Raw genomic sequence first — 953 nt, forward strand, 5'->3', positions numbered from 1 at the left:
CCCACAAAATACAACATTCCATATTTTGAGCTACAATTGTAAAGGTCTTGATCATTGTCTATCTTTTTTTTTTTTGTTTTTGTTTGTTTTTCGAGACAGGGTTTCTCTGTGGCTTTGGAGCCTGTCCTGGAACTAGCTCTGTAGACCAGGCTGGTCTCAAACTCACAGAGATCTGCCTGCCTCTACCTCCCAAGTACTGGGATTAAAGGCATGTGCCACCACCGCCCGGCCCATATCTTATTTTTTAAAAGCAGGTCTGCTACTGAACTTATGGTTCACAGATTCAACTAGACTGACTGGCCAGAAAACCTCAATGATTCACAAGTTTTGGCCACACAATTCTTGAATTAATATGAAGAAGTTCATTATGAACTGATATCTATTGTGTATGACTTGGTCTTGCAATCATGAACAATCATGGATATAAAAAACCATGGTTATTAACACAAGACCTGTTGCCACTACACCCAACAAAAGCACAATAGGAAAAAATGCTTGTTCAAAAGCCTGATGATCAGAATTTAATATCTGGGAATAGAACCACAGCATGGAAAGAGATACTGAATCTTTTAAGTTGTCTTTTGATGCCCAATGTTATGCTTAGATATGCATGAAACACATATGCACACACATACATACAAGATTGTATAGATCAAGAGGAGATGAGTGAAATGGAGACAGGGAAAGATGGTAGATGAATAAATGTTATAGAAGTTTCATTCCTACTGGCTAGCTCTCAGAGTTTTGGAACATGCCATACACTATGCACTGTATAGGAGCTAAAATAACGTGACCCCTTGTAGGCAGTGCCAATTGGACATATTTCAGTGGTTCTTAACCTTCCTACTGTTAAGATCCTTTAATACAGTCTTCAAGTTGTAGTGACCACCAACAATAAAATTACTTTCTCTGTTTTTTTATAATAGTAATTTTGCTACTGTTATGAATTATTA

This window comes from Alexandromys fortis, unplaced genomic scaffold (assembly GCF_014885135.2).
Source record: "Alexandromys fortis isolate MF-2015 unplaced genomic scaffold, M_Fortis_MF-2015_v1.1 scaffold_117, whole genome shotgun sequence".
In the NCBI taxonomy this organism is placed as follows: Eukaryota; Metazoa; Chordata; class Mammalia; order Rodentia; family Cricetidae; genus Alexandromys; species Alexandromys fortis.